Source organism: Phoca vitulina, unplaced genomic scaffold (assembly GCF_004348235.1).
Source record: "Phoca vitulina isolate PV1807 unplaced genomic scaffold, GSC_HSeal_1.0 scaffold26, whole genome shotgun sequence".
Taxonomy (NCBI): Eukaryota; Metazoa; Chordata; class Mammalia; order Carnivora; family Phocidae; genus Phoca; species Phoca vitulina.
Genome location: NW_022589729.1, coordinates 24,604,974 through 24,624,820, shown reverse-complemented (window position 1 = coordinate 24,624,820; position 19,847 = coordinate 24,604,974). Strand labels below are relative to the sequence as shown.

At 34.7% G+C, this 19,847-nt stretch overlaps 1 long non-coding RNA gene across 1 annotated transcript in view; it reads right to left on the bottom strand.

The window, feature by feature from the left end:
• LOC116643337 overlaps nt 1–16,309 on the bottom strand; it is a 46,386-nt gene extending 30,077 nt beyond the window's left edge. Inside the window, exon 1 of the long non-coding RNA XR_004301538.1 lies at nt 16,079–16,309. This is a non-coding gene — a long non-coding RNA (uncharacterized LOC116643337). The remainder of the gene's footprint in view (nt 1–16,078) is intronic.
• Nucleotides 16,310–19,847: the final 3,538 nt, after the last annotated feature.

Genomic DNA, 19,847 nt, shown 5'->3' with positions numbered 1-19,847 from the left:
TCCCACTCCCCCTGCTTGTGTTCCCTCTCTCGCTGTGTCTCTCTCCCTCTGTCAAATAAATAAATAAAATCTTAAAAAAAACTCCTTCCAATTACATGAAATAAGAAACATTAATACAGATGTCTATTTTTTCTAAAAATGAATTGATATATTTGATTAATCCTTGAATTCCCGTTTTCAGATATTGTAGGAATCAAAGAATAGACTTCATCCCAAAATTACACGGTATATAATCCAATGTTTACTTTTATAATTCTGAGCTTCTATTTCCTCTGGTCTTTATTATGGGATCAATTATTTGAAAATTATTGAAATTAGAATAATTTTGAAAATGTAATTCCTTGAAATCTCTGCTTATTTTGGATTGTGCATACTTAGGAGATTGCTATCCTCAAATTTAAGAATTTTGTGATAAATTTTTCTACAACCATATAAAAAGAGAGTTGTCTTTTAACCTCAGCCTGTATTTTGAATAAAAGTTAATTACTTTGAGTACTTTTATTTTATTTTGAATCACCTTGGTTATGAACACTTTGAGGATGGAGAATAAGTTTTTCTCCTGTTTTTGATATCTTCCTACCTGTGTAGGCCAGTATTTAGAATAAACAAGAGTTCCATAAATAGGCATTGAATTAAAGTAGCATAGTGATCCAGTTTCTATCTTTTCCCTGTGACCAGAATCTATGTAATTTGGTGAGCATCTCTTTTGCTTTCTACTCTTCAGGGACACCATGTTAGTTTAACTTGACTCTTTGTGTATATGGTAACAAATTCATAATAATACATGAATGTCTTATTGAATGATTTGAAAATCACTTATGAATATGAAGGTTTAAGAGAAAACTAGGTGCAAATTATGAACAAGTATTTAAATATAAAACTTTCTAATAAGGGTTTTTTAAATGATTTTTGCAATAACTATTCAGTAACATTTGAAAGACTGGTTAGAGTAGTTACTTTTCAGAGATAAATAATGGAACTTCTTTAGGATGGTCAACATAGATTTAGAAGACAATTTCAAATTTACTGTAGAATTTGTCAGAATTCAGAGCAACATTGCAGACAGGAAACTGCCAAACTAGCTTCAGTCCCTCATTATTATGCTCGACCTTTAACAAGTTTTACCACAGTAGGCTGAGATTGTACATAGGCACATAGATACATGTTTTAAACCAGTGAATACCTTCAAAGATATTTTCAAGTGAATGAAAAATACATATAGTAAGAATTCTTTCAGATGTAGTATATTTAAAAAATGTTCTACTGTTGTTTGTGGAATGAATGAGTTTCTGTAATGAGTTTCACTACCTGCCATGAAATCAAGAACTATTTTTTTTTTAGAAAGCTGAGAAGCAACAAGAAAATTTTCGGGCAATGACTGACATTTCTTCTCCAAGAGAGAAGTTGATTTGAGTCAGAGTTTCACATCTAGAAACATCCAGCTGAATAACACTTAAAAAATCATGAGAGAGAAAGTCTTGTGAGTCCAACCAAGCCTCCAACTAAACTAAATTTTAGTTGTTTATATAAATTTTAGAAAATGCCAGAAAAAAATTGAGAGGTGTGAGATTTTAGAATTTCTAAGTACATATTTTTATTTCTTGACAGACTCCATTAACCCTGATCCAAGATTGAGATTGTTTACAGATTTTCTTTTTAAAACCATGAGAACACGAACTATGTTGATGTCCAATATCTTCTCTGGAGCTAACATTCAGTCAGTAAACATTTTAGATTGATTATGAAATGGCCACATTGTAACAATTTGATAGCACTGTCTGTGGGTATAATCTTGTCCTTTCATGGGGATCATTGGTGGCTGCATTCATTCGGATGGAGGCCATTACAGGCTGACTTCTGTGCTACTGTAAATTGTCTTAAAGCTGAGTTCAGTGCAGTTACTAAAATGCTATGAGATTAATTTTTTAAATTTGCAACCAATACTAATATACACTTTTTTGCAGCATTACTGCTATTTAGATGGGATAGCAGAATATAATATGTTGATGAGGTAAAGGAGATAAAAACAGGAAACTGATGAGCCATAGGGAAATATGACTGAGAACAAATTGATTTCATAAAACAAATATAATTGGCGTGACAATAAAAGGTGTGTTATCCACACAGGTCAAACCCTATTATAGTGACTTTCAAGAGAACTCAGTATATAGAAATTTTAAATAAATAAGTAAAATAAATGGGCTTTTCTATGGTGCTTATATATGTTCTGTTTCAATCTTCCTTGTAATGGAACTCATTAGAGAGATTTGACCCACACATCTAAGAACTGATTACCCATGACAATGTGAGATCGGGCAGGCATCCTTTCTAGAATTAATACCATCTTGCATTTATAAAATGCTTTATTACACTGACGTTCCCCCACACACACACCTTATTATCCCATATTTTAGGACAATAATAGAGGAAAAGCCATGAAGAAAAGCAGTTAGATGCACAGGTGAAGTGTCTGGTCTTTGGGTTCAAATGCTAGTCCACCATACAGGCATTGTGTCAGCTTGGATTTATTACTTAGCCACCATCTTACTAAATTTCTTCACTTCCAAAAAAGGAATACTAATGGGACTTACATCATAGAAATTTTAATGAGAATTATATGTACTGTACATAGCACTATGATTTACTGGCAGTAAGCACTTAATAAAAATCCCTAGTATCATGGGATATATAGGGTATGTGTGAGACCGTTCACAAATGGGAAGCTGCATAACAAAGGGGTTAAGTGCTTCTGTAGGAGGTTTGATGCTTCTTATTAAAACAAATTGACTCAGCTTTATCTGTAGCAGGGCTTTTATCAGAACTAATGTTATTAAGCAAATGGAAATGTTGTGCTTTCATCTCTATGTTTTCTTTTATCCAGTCATTTCTAGAGACACCTGAGAAATGGAAAGAATTCTATCTTATCATGCTAGATAATTTACTCCATGAATTTGGATTACTCACTTCTCTTTTCAGGGCTCAGTTTCTTTGTCTACGAGTAACCTCTAAGGCCCTTTTCTGAGTGAAAATAATATTATTTCACAAACTAAATCATCAAACTCTTGAACTCTGAAGTTTGACTCTAATAAATAAGTTTCCTAAATTAAAAGAAAAGAAATCCACATTGTGAACATGAAAAACGTTACATTTCATTTTATGCATATTATTTAGGCACTGGTATTTCCTAGCTCACGACTTCCTCTGGTTTGGCATCCCGTTTCAAAAAAAGTTATCATGGAAATTCAGATGCATAAATTCAACTTAGCATTGACAGAAATTATGGAATTAAAGTTTTCCCTACCAAGTTCAAATGTGACCATTAATAATGTATTGTGTGTTACTGTGTGCACATGGTATAACGTATCACAGCTTTACAGAATGACAGACAAAATTCAAATCTGATATAGGTAAATATTTCTGAAAGTCTACATGATTTTCATTAAATAATTCACATTTCCAGTTAACAAACTACTTTCTAGACTTAATATGATACTTTTATTTTTCTCCTTCATTTTCCCTTTCTAAAGATTAGGCTTATATGATTTGAATAAAGTGACTTTTTTTTAAAAAGAGGGATAAAGAAATTCATAGACATTTCTACAATTTCATATTATAGATAATTTTATAATACTTCATTTTTGTATGCTGTGAATATCTATAAAGGCAATTTAATTTGGATGTATTCTGTGTTTCTACCATATTCTAGAGGCAGAGATAATTTTGGTAGACAAACAGGCATAAGAAATCAGTTTCTAGGGGCGCCTGGGTGGCTCAGTTGGTTAAGCGACTGCCTTCAGCTCAGGTCATGATCCTGGAGTCCCGGGATCGAGTCCCACATCGGGCTCCCTGCTCAGCAGGAAGTCTGCTTCTCCCTCTGATGCTCCCCCCTCTCATGCTCTCTCTGTCTCTATCTCATTCTCTCTCTCAAATAAATAAATAAAATCTTTAAAAAAAAAAAAAAGAAATCAGTTTCTAATTGTCTGATTTATGACATACTCTGAATAGTTGTTAAATTGTTGATCACAATTTCCTGAAAGGATAAATTAAATCTCTTATATAGACTTTAGTAGAAAAAAAATCTCAGTATAGTTATAACTCTTTATATTTCAAGTGTATTTTTATAATTCACTTTACATTTATTATTTAACTCACTTGACATGATATTTTCCTCCATGGATTCCCATCACTCATGCTGCACTCCCGATTTTTGGACTTTTAGTATGAGCCCTGCTTCTGACATCTGAAAGTGAAAATTCAACTCCTTGCATTTATTCCCTGTGGAAGTTGTATCTACATAAACCATATATATAAACTAGTCTAAACCTAAAGCATAGCCTGAATTAGCAAGAGAATTTATAACTTTCCTAAGTTGCTCATAAACAAGAGATCTGAGTAAATTTGCATTGCTAAAATTCAGGGTAAAAAACGTTGTTAGAGTTCCTCAACAGTGTTTCAATGATCAACTTCCCAATAATAAAAATAGGGGTAGTGCTAACTTGAAATACAATTTTGGTAATACCTTGAAGATGTCTATTTTGTAACTCTTAGTATTACTGCCCAGATAAGCATCTGGGAAACCCCCACAGTCATATCATATGATTGCAATAATAACAGTTAAGATCTAGTGAATCCCTTCTTCTGTTGCACAACCCAGTGGTTCCAGATTATTACAGAGTTTGCAAAGAATATCCTACACACACACACACACACACACGCACACAATCTTTATGAAGAAGTGACCATGTTGTTTCCTGATCTGACTTGGTTTATCAGTAAAATACATTTTCTGAATTATCTAAGTTCTCCTTAAACTATATGGTTTTACATATGCTATTTCATGCAGGAAATCAGCAGATTCAGATGAAGAATATCCTTTGGAAGGCACAAATAGGAATCAAAGTTTATAGACAAAGGGATTTAACAAGTGAAAATTAGACATTTAAAAGGAATCGTTTTGAAAAAGTTAATATATGACTAGATTTCCAATAGGCTGGACCACTTGGCACATGTGTAACATATTGAGATTATTTTGAAAGCACAGAATTCATTGATCTGTTAATAGTCTCAATTTCAGCTGATGATGCAGAGGTATGTCCTGGGACCTTGGCGATCCAATAGCCCTAATTCCCTAAACTACTGACAGGGAAACTGAGGTCCCCAAAGAGTCACACAGTTACTTATTAACATATCTTCTCATTCCTTACCCAGTGTTCTTCTTATTTGCTGTGTGACTATAATGAGAAACAGACATAAAAATACTGAGAGATGTTAATAAATTGACCAGAGTTTTGGAGAAACGAGAATAAAAAAAAACCCCAATGAGTGACACTGACTATGAAATTATCTGAAGGGAAAGGATATTGGTAGCTTAAAGGCTAAGGAAGATGATAGATGGCTGGGAGAAAGAAAAGAAAGAAAAAGTGAAAAAGTTCCATAAATGTGTTTGTAGTTCTTTTGGCCATGTTATAAGAGAAGAGCCTTTAAAGACCAGTTTTCCATACTCTTGAATTTGTTTTATAGTAAAAAGGTGATATCTTTCAATAAATGATTTGGTATACAAAAATTATAGAAGAGATAAATTTTAAATATGTTGTATAGCAATTTATTCTTTTAAGAAATGGTACAGTCAAAATCATTGTATTACTACTACTACTACTACTACTACTACTACTACTACTACTATTATTATTATTATTTACACCTAGCCTAAAGGATCAGGGTCACATTTATTGAGGGCTACAACATACTCTGGTTTGAACCTGAAAAAAAGATGGGAGTCTTGCATACTTATCTATTATCATCTTTGAACTATGTCAGCCTACTTATTGCCTGAAGTAAATATTTACTAGTGGTTACTATTGTCCAGTCTTGAAATAACACATGTAGTTCATAAATGAAAGTTGAAAATACAGTTTTGTTGGAGAGCGAGCTCAAGTATCTGACCTAGGTATTTTAGATGCATCTTTTCTGAGGCATTAAGATGTTGACTTAAGTTTTAAATTGACTTTAGGTATCTCTTGATAGATTGCTACCTAAATAATTAGTAAGGGATTTATAGGGAAAGATAAATTTAAACTCACCTTCAGGTAATTCTAAAATTTTCTCTCTGAAGATTATGTAAAGGTTCTGATGCAGATTTCCACTCTGATGCCCTCACAGAGGGGTACATAGCATTAAGAGGTCTATATGGTAATGAATTACCACATAGCTCATGCAAATCCATAGCAATACTGTGCTCGAATAAGGATCTCGGTTTCAATACATTTTTTCAGAAATGCATTTGCTCCTCTTTAAAGGGAAATCTGACTCCACATGAAGAGGCAAAAAACAATCCTAAAGTCAATGCTCATTTCTTTAACTATGACATTGCTGACATTTTTTTATCAAATCAAACCAAACATAACTCTGTGGCTCCTTAGAATATTTTAAAATAAGCATCTGTATGAGATACTATGAGTGTAAAAATATGAAAACTAATATCCATGAAGCTACCTATAATACCTGCTCCTTTATAAAAACAATAAAATGAGGGCAATGGAGATCATGTTAAAGTATAAAGCTTTAATCATATTACCAACCTCTTATGTAACGTGAAAACAGTAAAATGTAAAAGGCTCAATTCTAAAGAATTTGAATAAAAGGGAGACAGGAGACATTTTCTCAATTTCTGCAACCAAGGGAGTTAGTGGAGGTAGGGCAAAGAAATCTTTTAACTTAAATCTTTATATTAAATCATCATTTTTTAAAACTAGAAATGAATAAATACGGTTTCCAGTGAATATGTTCACTTGTAAAATTTTCAATAATTTTAAGGTAAATTAAGAAGCAGCGAATATAAGAACTTCATATTTGATATTTTGTTCATTTTTTGTTTGTGATACGTAACATGGTGATTAAAAATGAAGATATGAAAGATGATCTAGCAAGTAAAAGGTAGTGATTACTCCTAAAGCCAAAGGGACATCAGGAAATAGAAAGGGGATTGGAGTCTTCAACCGGTTTATGGTTAATTTCTTAATGGCTTGGAGTAAATGAAGAAAAATGAAGTAAATGAAGAAATGAAGTAAATGAAGAAAAAAATCTTGGTGGTAGAAACATGAAAATATATTTACATTGCTTATACCTTTTGTGCAGTTTGAAATATTTCTAAATTAAAAACGATTTTTCCTTCTTTCTGTATTCTAGCTTACAAAGACAAGTTTATATATGACTTCTTTTGTGAAATTTTAAAACCTTTGTTTTCCTCATAAGTTAGAGATTTCCTTTTCTTCAAATTTCAAAACTATATATTTAAAATGAGTAATGATGTAATTTAGAGAACTGTCAATCAAAACTTTCAGCAGAAAGATAAAATAAAATTTTAAAGCTTTTAATGTATTCTATACCCAATAGCTTTATTATCCCCTTTTATGTTTATATAATTAATTTTGAGTCATTTTATATGCTTTATGGCTATTATCTAACATTTCAGAGGCAAAAACATGGCTATTTTATTCAAAATATCAATTAATGCATATGTATAAATGGTTTTCTCTTAGAGTTATCAAACACTATGTAAATACAGAAATATACTTTACAGAATTGTTGAAGTAAACAAGTTTGACTATATTCCAGGATCAAATACTAGGGCATTTTGTGTTTTCTTCTCTTAGTGAATGCAATTTTTAGAAGTAAAATTAATCCTCTAGAAAACAAAAACAAAACCTAGAACATAAGAGCTTCAGGTATTACCAAGAGTGTGTATGTAAGAATTTAAACAAAATAATTATAGATGATTTTCTCTGTTAATTTCAAGGATAATTTGTTTAGACAGAAATCACTACCTGAAATATTCTTACAAAAATTCATCATAATGTACCAAACTGGTTTTAATGTAAGCTGCAATGGAATCACGAATTTAGTTGTATCTTGAAGAACACCTGTAGTCACTGTGTATTAATTATAAAAGAAAGTGGATGTAAGTTTACAGATCTTCTTGAAGAACACCTATAGTCACCGTGTATTAATTATAAAAGAAAGTGGATGTAAGTTTACAGATCTTCTTAACCTTCCTCTCCCTCTTTTTTTTTAATGCGGCATCATAACTACTGGATTGCTTTTTATGCTAAGCACACTCTGTTCATTCACAATTTGAAGCTTGTACATAGTGTCCAATAATGGTAAAGCACTTGCAAAAATGTTGCACCTGGAACAGGGAGGAGTGAGGAGAGCAAAGGTCAAATCCAGGCCTTAATAAGCATTGACTAAACAGACTTTAGACTCAGTGAAAAGTCCAGACGACCCCTGCAGCGTCATCTTACAGCTCTGATTTTCTTCTTTTCAAGATGTAGTATAATCCATAAATACAACCAAATCACTAGCAGCTTAGGCTTTGGTTTGGTTTTTATCTTCCAGGGGTTTTTTTCCCCCCTCTTCACAGAGATTTGAAAAATTAACCCTTTTCTGTCCTCAGACTAACCAAAGAATGAATTTCTTCCTGGTCACTGTTGTCAGCTTAAATCTTTCTGTCCTTTCAGCTTTCAGGGCTGGGGTGGGGCGGGGGGGTTGGGGGGAGACTCTGTGAAGTGCTTACGACAACCAGAGCAGTGGCCGAGTGTTTCATTTTCTCCCCTTAAATGTTGATGGATATCCCAGAGATGGCTAATAGCAACAAGGTGATCAGACGACTCTACAAATCAGTGAAATATGTCTTTTTCATGAATGTTTCTAAGCAATAAACATAATGCTTAAAATCTTAAATGGAATTTTGGTTTAGTTCTGGTTTTCCATCACACAGAGGTTACATTTCCGTACAGATTTCTAGATAATCCATATGGATGATAAAAATAGAATCAACTAGAATCAACTTTTTGACTATTTGCCTCACTTTGGATTCCCTGGTACAGTTCCCACTCTCATATTCTTATGGACATAATCTCTTTTCATACCACATTTGCTTAAGGAAAGGTTAGGCCCTTTAAGTTAAAACAGCAAATTTCCCTGTAGGAAACATACCAAATCAAGTATGAACTGCAGGAATGAAGAGTCCACCTCAAGTGCATTACTTGAGAGAAAACTTCCACTCCAAAGTGGGTAGAGTCCACGTGCTGGAAGTGAGAGCTGTCCAATCACATTCAGTGTAATCCCATTATTCTGTTTACGACACTGCAGATTTTCAGAATGCCAAAGACGTCTGCATCTGCCCCTACATTTATTCGTTTGATGTCACATATACCCTGTTTGCCCCACTTCCTTCACAGTTTAAAAATATAAAATTAAAAAAAAATTCAGCTCTGAGTGTGAACCGTAGCTGCATAATTAAGGGTGAAGCAAAGTCTTACCTAAGCAGGAATGGCTGAGAACATAGCAAACTGGGTTGAGAAGCCTCAAATGTTCAGATGTGTGCTCTAGTCTGGGGAAAGATTCTTTAGAAGGAACGTGAAAACAGATACAAATGGTGTCCCTGGAGACTTAAAGGGGGCCTGGGTTTCTCGAGGATCTCTCTCTCTGACTGATGATCACAGTCTTACAGACCAGGAAAGGGGATATAGTGAGGGGCAGACATTTTACACAGCTGCAAAGCTCCCAAAACTGATCACAATTTCTCCTGTGCTGTTCATCTAAAGAATTAGGATATACAGGAAAACAGACTAGCAAATCTCAACCATGATCCCACATAAATAAAAATACTAAAATTCATTTAGGATTTGTGATTATCTGTGATCCTACAGAATTAAGATCCGTCTATTTTTCAGAATAACATGGAAGAAGAGAAAGTGGGAGTAACTCAGGGCTCCTACATAAACAGCTAGATTCACTGTTAATTAGAATTTGTTCTTTTAAAAGTAAAACTTAGCTAAAAATTGTATAATTTTTAGACTTTGTATTATGCTTAGGTTTTCTGTTTATATTTTGATGTCTCAAGTTTCTAAATATATTTTATGCATTTAGGGTAACAGAATAAAAATGGGCTAAATCATTGTCATATATATTTATTTCTAATGGATTTTTTAAATTCATGAATCAGGAGGAAAATTATCAAATATGAGACATCGTAATTGATGCATATACTTAATGATGTAACGAGAGTTTAAATATTTTGGTAATACAAATTGACTTTTTCCAAGGTTCATAAAGAACTGACTTTATATGTTGGTAGTTAGAACATGCCTTAATAGGTGTGAATCCCATGGGCAACGGCATTTCAGTTGTGAAATTTTGATGCAAAGAAATCTTAAATGCAAAGAAATCCTAATTGATCTGATCAGTCATAAGATGCATTTTTCAAACAATTGCACTAGTGTGCCTTTGATGAGGCATCCCACTTTTGACAACTAGTAGATATGCTTGAGGTAAAAGGTTACCTGCAGAAGAATGAGCAAAGAATTCCAAATCAGAGACAGTGTTACTGTGAGGCCAATATTTTTTAATGACACTGATGTTTAATTCAGAGTTTTTCTAATCTCTATTATACATTTTAAAAATATGCACCTTTGGTACATGTTTCTATCTTTATTAGTCAAAATAATGTCAGGATCAGAAGGATAACTTGTTTTCATCTAACACTTTTACCATTTGAAAATTAAATTTTTAAAAAGAGAACATATTTGACTCTTTGAAGTAATAAACTATGAAGAAAATTATTTGAGTCAAGAACTTGTCCAGAAGAAACAAAACCTGAGAACTCACATGGCCACTTTCACAGCATATATGATTTGCTAAGTGAGCCACTCACTATATAGATCATCTTCACTGCTTGCTATCTTTCAGTAATCCAAGTCCAAATGAAATCTCCGGAATTTTTTTTCTTTTTTATTTAATGACTACACACATAATGGACCAAGAATTTTATATGGTGGATATTTTCAAGGTAAATTTAGAAGTATATGTATGTTCCAATAATGATTTGTTCAAAATAAATTGAGTATCGTCATTCTTTCTTCTTAACTCAATCATTATGCCAGTACTTTAATGCTTTTTTAAACCAATCACTTGCTTACCAGCTAGTTGAGAGACTATGGAGGTGCGTGATAACTTTTTTTGGATTACTAATGATGAAATGGCAGAAACAGCCAACTCACATAATTTGCATTGAGGATTAATCTCACGGCTATATTAATTTTAATAAAAATTAAATGTTTTCAATTAGTTTAGATTGGCTAGTAAGGGAAAAACACAAAGACAAAACTGAGGCAGTGAGCCTTACAATGCCTCCACTGATTTCTCCACTGGCCCTTCCTCTGCACATGGTCAATTAGAATTGAAAATCCTGTGCTGATTTCATTCGCTGGAATTTTTAAGCAGGTCAGGAAGAAAGATGTTATTGAAAGGAAAAGTCTCATCTAAATAAGAAAGGAGCACGTGGCCATCTGGTCTTAGCTATACATATAAAAAGTTATTTCAGCTGAACTGCAGGCTTGATGTTTAAAAAGATGTGCCAAGAAATCAACCCCAAATCTGTTTACGGTAAAATATCCCAAATGTTTCTTTTTCAACCTCCAAATATGCAATACACAGTTCATTTCCTATCTGTGATTCATGAGCCCATTTGACCCCAGCGCCTCACTGAGCTTGACTGAGTTTCAGGCAGTGGAACATTCAATCACTCTTAGAACACTACTCCTTAATGGGATATCAACAGGACCGTGGGTCTTTTGAAAATTGTGAAAATAACTTGGATAGTTTTCACTCAAATTAATTTTGAGTGCTGTCTGCATGTAGGCTAGAAAGAATAAAATCTGAGGCATGAGGCAACCAAACCAATTTTCTTTCTTTTCTCATTGTGACTTGAGGTTCCTGTGCATTCTCTGTGCAGTGCTCGGGCATCTACTCAAAATAATTTCAGGTCTCAAGCCTAAAGGCAAGTTTCTTAAAAAAACACAATCTGTTCTTTCATAAAGAGAAATTATGAGCGTGAGTCTACTTTTAGAAGTCATCTTCATAATGTTAAAAAACAAAGTTTTTCTAAAAAATAACATTTTATACTGTTTGCCACATTAAAGTCATATCTTTTGATACGATTGAAATATGTTTTGTTTTGAGACATTTGCAATTACATCAATACATTAATTTAGCCATGATCTGAGTACGTCCCCCTGCTAGCATAGACCTAGCTATGTTGACCTCCCCATCTAAATTTCATTGTATTAAAATATGTTAATATTCTAACTCAAGATCATTAAAAAAAAAACAAAAACTCTGGCTATAATAAAATACCAACAATTATTTTTGGTCATAAAACTACGTTCAAATATATTTTATATATAGCCAATCTATACACATGTTCAAGAACACATGATTATAATATCAACATATATGCTAAGCAAGAGTATAGGTTTCCACTAAAGTCTTCAGATAAATAATTGAATTAAGGATATTCTAATATATGAAACAAGAATCTTGACATATCTCTGACATAAGATATCAGTTGTTTTGTGTTTTTTTGTTTTTGTATATTTACTATGTTTGTTCTGCCATTTCAAATAAATCATTACTATTGTGTAAGAAGAATAAACTGTACTATAGTAAATTGTTCTTTCTCCTTTATGCTCTGAAAAACCATTTGTTCTGAATTGGCGTTACGTAGTTCAACTATTTCAATCAAGTCCATTATCTTCTTTTCTTTGAAAGATGCCTTTTTCGTAACCTGTATCCCCAGTGGGCAATGTCATGTTCTGTTTTTAGAAAGTAGGTGAAATTTAAATCCAACTACTTGTTCATTTTTTATGTTTGACAAAACAATTATATAATTCATCCTCAGGCAAGAACTCCACTATAGGCTGGAAGAACTATTTATGTAAAAATTATGGAGTCAAGCCCAAAAATTTCTCAAAAAAGTTATTTATTAGTTCACACTGGAGTCTTACCCCACAGAATGTCACCTAACTTGTGTAGCTTGTTTTTTCTAAGTACAAAATGTGTCTGTTCTTTGAGCTATATACTTTTCTCAACAGAAGTAACATGAAAGCAAAAAAGAACAAAACACTTTTTCTCTTATTTTAAAACAATCACACAATACCTCAGCAAAATTAATTTCATTAATTTGTATGTTGCTGTATAAATCGTGCTGGTCATATACGTATGTCTTGCAAATCCTTTCAAAATTAATCCTTTTCTAAGTATGCAAGAAAGAAGTATTCAGAGCAAATTCCAAAATTCAAAAAAATATTGTATCAAATACTTGGTATATAGGAACTGGTTAGGTATACCTGGCCGTTCTATATTAATGAAGATTAACTTAAATTACATATCAAAACTTAGTAATTAAGAGACATTATGTATGCACAGTTGTTCTATATTTATGTCTCAGATATGGCAATATGTCTCCATAAAATTATTAAACTTTGTTCTATTTGAGTTAAGTAAAATAAAATGGTACACTTAAATACACACATTATTAAAAATCTAGACAATTTGTTTGGTATATAACTGTTTAGTGTAAGACCCATAAAATAAACTTGAAAATAAATACAAACACTGCACCAGCCCACAAAATTTTAACCCAATTATCCTCTAACCCAGAGCCCGTGAAATGAGCATTACTTTTAAATCATTGGTATATATTCTTTCTTTAACCAATAAGTTAAGAGTGAAATGATTTAATGTTTGCAAAAATTTAAATGACAAATAAGAATCACTAAGTCATAACACCTATCAGTATTGTAGCATTTTTATCCAAGTGATTGCAAAATGTTCACCATTTCTACACCCTATTCATAGCATTGAAATTCAGCCACCTCTAAAATGTTCAACCAGCATATTAGTAAGGCTTCCTAGAACCAGAAAACTCTGCCTGACTACAGATACCTTGATAAACATGCCCATACTGCCCCACAAACACATCTTCAAGAAAGAGATAGCTACAAATAAAATAGTCCTTTCCTGTGGGTGTTGGTTAACCCCACAAACATGTGAACTTCCTATGGGCACACACCCAACAGACATTGGCGATTAGGTGATTGAAAATGTTGCCCACAAAGGCGAAATTTTATATGTGATGACATCACCAGCAAACCAGGGTTTCTCTGTGATATAATGATATAATTGCCTGGCTGAATGTGTCTCTTGAGTGTGTGTGTGTGTGTGTGTGTGAGAGAGAGAGAGAGAGAGAGAGAGAGAGAGAGAGAAAGACGGTTAAAGAACAGCATCATCAGAAATGCTATAACCTTCTGCAAGGTTTGCAAGAATCTTTCCACAGATGACTTTTTCCAGATTTAATACAGCTTAAGTTCATTCAAAAATGCATTTCCCACACGAGTAAATTGTGTTTTGTTTAGTTAGCACACTGTTAATCCTAAAATATCCCCCTGATGGGTCTGTCGAGATTTCTATACCAAATGAGGCATGTGTATCTGTATAATATGATGCAGGAGTTGCAGGGTCCCTTGAGACCTGCATTGGAACGGATAAGACGTCTTGGTTTTAAAGGTAATGAAAGGGTTAAAAATTGAGGCTGTCTGGGGTAAAAGAAAGGGGATATTGTTGTCTTTAATCTTTCCGCAGTATGTGTAAGACTTCCATCCCGGATCTGCACATAGCAGTGGAATAGGCTCGGCATGCATTGCGTGCAAGCTCCTTGATTGTAGAGGGGGGAAAAAAACCTGGCTGGAGTCCAGACAGGCTGGAGCTCTGTTGATCATTATGTCTAGCCTTCAGGTGTCTCAGCACACAGTGGGCGGCGGTGGGGGAGGTGTAGATAACATGAGAGCAGACAAAGAAAAAAAAATGGTGTATTTTAAAAAGATTATGTGAAAATTTGTGTCCAAGTCCTCTTTAAAAAATGAATCCTACCGTCTTGGACTTTTATAATTAGAACACAAGCTCTGCTCTGGCAGATCTCTTTAAGCCATAATTAGTTATGTCTGGAGCCTTTGAATAATTCCTTTCAATAATTGATGGAGTTGATACTCTCTTTTAAAAATAAGGAGGGCAATGTTTTCTTACAAACTCTCTTTTTGTTGGAGGCTTTGTCCTTCAAAATCTTCATCAGTCACAATCACATCGATTTGATGTGCCTTTTAATTTCTTATGAGACTTAGCTTATAACTTTTTAAGAATTTGGATGATTCTAGAAGTAAAGGCATAACGCATTGCTAGATTACCCTAGCTCAATGTAAAAAGAAAGCAATAATACAGGATCATTCTTCCCCCATTTGTTTCCAATTATTTTATAAATAATAATAAAAAAAAAAAAACTGGTTTGTATGTCGCTTCTGTTTGAAACTCCATCAAAAAACCTTACCAAGCATGTAAGTTAGATGCTAAGTGTATCTTTTGCCTTCTAGTAAGAAGAAATCCCAAATTCTTTTATTCTTCAAGCATTCTATAAAGAAGCTTCCGCATGCTTCCTCCCCACCCCCACATCCTCACTCCACCCTATTAGGAATTTCAAAAAAAAAAAATCTTTATACATGGAAGGCTGGATCCTGACACAGAAAGCTGTCTTTTCCTTCTATCTTTACACTGACCACTTTACCCAGTCACCTTTCACTTCTGCCGGGACTTTATTTCCCATTTTGTGGACGAAAACACCGAAACCAGCTTGGTCTCTATCATTACTATGAAATGAAAAGTGGTGGTTAGAAAATAAATAAAAAGAAAGCTCTGGCTTGAAGCCATTGTTCAGAATTTAAGAGCTATTTGCCCCCAAGTGTCTTAGCAGTCTTTCATAGCTAATTATAATAACTGTCAGATGTCTGGAAAGTCTGTGGTATCCTTGTCAGTGGAGTCAGCAAAGTTTGCCTTTTATTTTTCTTGGGGACAGATCAGATCTGATTAGACATAAAGAACGAAAAGAAGTGAACTAAGTACATATGTGTGTGCCTTCATTTTTTCTTAGGAACAAAGCAGCATACAGGAGCAAGGTTCCGGGGTGCAGCCCTCCTGCAGCTACTCTTTGGAATGCCTGACTTTTATTTTTAATTCTTTATCCTTAACATAACAAAGCATGCAACAATTGTCCTCCCGAAACATCTTCCTGCCTGCCGAATACCTTTCCGGACACATACAAAAGAGTGCCCTAAAAATCCTCACATCTTTGATGCTTATGACATAAAACTATTTTCATCAGTACACTTGACGGAAAGAAATGTATACTTACAATTTCAAAATGGTTATTGGTGCTAGTTCCTTGTCTCCGGAGGCAGAGCAGGCTTTTGCCAGACTGTCCCTGGTACAGGTGCAGAATCCCCCGTTTTCCTGAAGGAGGGAGGCAGGAAAGCGCTTCCTAAAGTCACTCGGAACTCAGCCACTTGTGCCCGGGCATCCCTTGCTCCTCTAAAAGCTGTACTATCTGCAGTTCTGAATTGAACCAAATTACAGCCCATGTGAAAGACAGGGGCAGCGAGTCATGTGGGAGACACACAGCCATCCTATTGGCCACCGGGACATAGCTTAGGCATTCTGCCTTTTCCACCATTGGTGAATAGTTAAAACTGAAAGCATCTAGATCCTCCTCTTGAGCTTATTTGTCCTTTATGTGTGGAAGAATGACTGTAGGATTTTACAGTGACAGAATTAGTTAAGAGAGGGACTGAAGTCATCCTTCACAGAGACTAGTGGGAGGAGATTGGAAGCTCAGCTTTTTCAAGATTTTTTTTTCCTTTGGATCCCCCTGCCCTGCAGTTTTGCCTGTGATTTGCCTGTTTGCCTGTCAGAAAAACGTGTTTGTTTATTTGTTTGTTTTCCCGGTTAACTTTGGAGGCGACAGAAAGTAAATTATCATCTCATTCCTTTGTGGAACTCAATCACGTTTTGAAGCACAACATCATTTTTTTTTTTTCAGTGATGAATTCACAGATTTTATTTTGATAAAGAAGTTTTATTGCAGTTCTGAACTAGCAGGCTAAATTAGTCAATCGTGACACAGAAATAGAATTAACTTTTCTGAGGAGCTATTACGTTTTGGAGAAAGCAGGTGGGAAAATAACTCTGGAAAACATTAAAAGGCAACAATGTCAAGGAAATCAAAGAAACGGCTTCAACTAAGCAGGGATGAAGAGGAAGTATAATTTTTCCAAAGTCATTTTTTTAATTTACCTCTTACGGTAATGCAAAAATTTCTCAAAACTGGCAGCCAGAAGTTATATTTCAGCTATCTCAGGATGATTTCATTCATCTGATTCCTAAAAATCTCTGGTGAATTTGTAACGATTTAGAGGTACAAGTTATCTCAGAGATCAAGTCCCATGTTTCCAGCTTTGAAGGTGAGGAAAGTGGACTCCGACAAATAATAACTCTATTCATTTATACTGATCCACAGAGTTATGCAAAATAAGTGAAGGGATTTCTAAGTGAGTAGTAGTTTGCTCTTTCTTGCTGTGTACCTGCTAAGACCTAGTCAGTCTTGTTTAATTTAATCGTTGCAACAACCCATAGAGTCCATTTTATTACTTTTGTTTCTTGTTGGCAAAAACGGGTACTTTACTCCCATGGTTTTAATCCATATATGACTGATTGCATGTCCATTTTTTTCAACTAGATATGTTGCCTTCTAAAATAATAATGGTTATCATTGTTATAGGTACCTTCTTATTGTGTATGCCAGGTAATGTGTACAGCATCTCACATCATCTTATTTAATCTTTACAACTACTAATAAATAAGTTATTCTGTTATCCCTGTTTTGTAGATGAGAAAATGGGGCTTATACTACCCAGTGTCATGGAGTTGGTAGTTGATGGTACTTGATTCAAACCAACTCTCATTCATTTTACGCACCATATACGTTCTCATCATGATGCTGAATAAGTTTTTTTTTTTCTTTATTTTTTTCTGGTATAATATATTTGAATATTTCAGCATAAATGGAGAATATCTACTTCGGTCATGTAAGTGTGTTTGGTTCAGACCCAGACCATACCATTAAAAGTAATCCACATGTGACTATAAATAGGCATTAGAGTACCAGGCATGGAGCCATATTTTTCTCTGGGCCCCACAAGAGCCCTTGCACAGAATCTTGCAACAATAGAAGCTTCCATATTTGTTGAAGGAATGCACTTTTCCCAGAACATTAGTCTGGGGCTTAAGGAGCCCTTCAACTGGTTCAGAGCTTGAAACCCATGGAATAATAGGATCAGACAAGTCATGGATCCTTTCCAAAATGGCATCAAAAATTCCATTTCTGTTAGGGAAATATCAAGAGCCCTCATGGAGTTTCTTGAATGTGTCCCTGCAGCCTAAATCATATAAATTAAAGGGAACTCCCATTCACTCCTCCTACCCCTTTGTGGTCTATTTGTAGACTGGAGGTAGTTTCTGAAGGAAATATGATTGCATCCTCATCACCTATCCAATCTAAAGTGCACCCTGCTATCTCTTAGAATATGCTGTAGCTAGGATAGGTTAAGCAGGTCCAAAGTAGAATTAGAAGATAATTTTTAGTCCTCTGCTTTTTTGAATATTTCTCCTTCATTGAATGGTGCCTAGTTTCCCCTAAATTGTCATCATCCAGGGCACCTGGGTGGCTCAGTCCGTTAAGCGTCTGCCTTCAGCTCAGGTCATGATCCCAGGGTCCTGGGATCGAGTCCCACATCGGGTTCCTTGCTCAGCGGGGAGCCTGCTTCTCCCTCTCCCTCTGCCCCTCCCCCTGCTGTGCTCTCTGTCTCTGTCAAATAAATAAATAAATAAAATCTTTAAAAATAAATAAATAGTCATCACCCCATGCTGTCCAGAATCTTTCTAGTTCTGCCTTCTCATATGACACCCTGTGATAGTATTATCTTACCCTATTTTCATTAAATTTCTCTACTTGGCTGTAAATATTTCAAGGGCTGAATTGTATTTCACTATTTTAATCCCTCATAATGGAGATGAGATTAATTTTTGCTGATTTTTTTTTCTGTCTTGCAGTGACCTATTCACTAGAAGCCAACAGATCATAAAAAATCTGGTAGATAATGCTAGCATGTTAAAAAGAATATTTTAAAATAGAGTCCAAATAAATGAATCAGACACTGGAGGACAAATAAGGAAATCACCGTAAGACCACAGATTGTCCCCAATATTGGTCTAAATTAATCATATGGGACACTTACACTGACCAAACTGATTGGCACACATTTACATAACTCCTCCTTGTTGTCACCTACCAACTTTTTCTTCAGTCTTTCTCATTCACTGGACACCAGGCATCTGGGCCTCGGATTTCCCCTTCATCTCTAGTTCTGCCATCACCCCAGTTTAGTTCAGTGCTCACAAGGGCAATCCACTCAACACTCTAATATCTCACTTTACTGATATCAATTCTGATGACTTGGCCACCTCCACTCCCACCAAAGTCACTTGCACCCAAAATTACATTGGAAAAGTTTACTGTTAATATTGTAAAGTCAAGTCACCTACTCTCTATCTACCATTTTCAACCCTTCCACCTCTATTACTACACCTCTTTTTCAACCTTTTTGATACTTCCAATTCTTTGGCTTCTCTGTTTTCTCCTTATCTATCATCCTCTTCCATGTCCCATCCCCTTTCCTTTCATACTTCCCGCCCTATTATAGTCCGTATTCCAGGATGTCGTACAGCATCTGCTCAAGATACGTAACTTTCTTGCCCTGTTTTCCTTCTGATGTCCCATCAGTCCCACCAGGCAAAACCCAATTTCAGATTCATCCAACTGATAATCTCCTCTAGGCTATTCTGGGCTTCCAAGAGCTGCTAGATAAAAATTTAATCCGTCTATAAAAGATGCTACTATGCTAAGCAAAATAAGTCAATCAGAGAAAGACATGTATCATATGATCTCATTGATATGAGGAATTCTTAATCTCAAACAAACTGAGGGTTGCTGGAGTGGTGGGGGGTGGGAGGGATGGGGTGGCTGGGTGATAGACATTGGGGAGGGTATGTGCTATGGTGAGTGCTGT